The sequence below is a fragment of the Merops nubicus genome, unplaced genomic scaffold (assembly GCF_000691845.1).
Source record: "Merops nubicus isolate BGI_N331 unplaced genomic scaffold, ASM69184v1 scaffold5933, whole genome shotgun sequence".
NCBI classification, from domain to species: Eukaryota; Metazoa; Chordata; class Aves; order Coraciiformes; family Meropidae; genus Merops; species Merops nubicus.
Window position 1 is genome coordinate 42,135 of NW_008600844.1, and position 918 is coordinate 43,052.

The following is a 918-nucleotide window of genomic DNA, read 5'->3' on the forward strand; positions in this document are numbered from 1 at the left end:
CAAGCTTGACTGTTCTTCTGGATAAAAACTAATCATCTCTGGTGGTACAATTACAGCTGGCAAACAGCTGGGGACAGGAGTGCCTCCATTAGGTGCAGAAAAGCTGGGACAAAGCAAATGACCCTGACGGATGGCACAACCTAGAAGGAGAACAGTGGAGAGCTTGTCTTGATCAAAAAGGACCTGCAAGTTTCAAGGGCCCTGTTGGGCATGTGGTGGTCAGAAAAAGGTGCCACTTGATCTAACAGTAAAACTTCTGTGAAACAAGATTGCCTGGATCCAGAGCACAGTGCAAAGACTCAGCAAGCACCAGGTTGTCTCCCAGTTTATTACAGAACACAAGTATGAACAACTTAAAAGTTGTCTCATATTTTAGGCCCCTTCCCACTCTGTTTGCCTGTTCCTGACTATCTTCTGGTCACTTTTCTGCTGTGTGCCTTCCCTGAGAACTCACCACCTATGCTATCCTAAGAGATGCACATGCACACTGTGCCTGTCTCCTCCTTACAGTAACCTACACTCATTAAATAAGAATGGGAGAAACCCTCACATGTATAATAGGTTTCTGTTACTTCCACTTAGGGCCAGTTTCAAGGGCAGGCAGCCATCTATCCTAGCAAGAAACTGTATGTGCCAAAACTTTTATAAATGTGAAATTAGCCACCTGTGATAACTGTTATAAAACTGTTAAATTAGTAACAGTGATGATTCTCATTTCTTGCTGGGATATCAGGGAAGTAGGATGGAAGAGCAGTAAAAAAAAGGCTCCCACGTAGTCCAGAGAATAGGTTAATCCAAGTGTTGCTCCTGCAGTGAAATCAGAAACCTTGCTAAACTCACTGCAGGGCCTCCTGCCTGCAAAGACTTTAAGTGTCACCCTATAGCCCCACTAGAATAGCACAAAAGCGAACAGGAAAG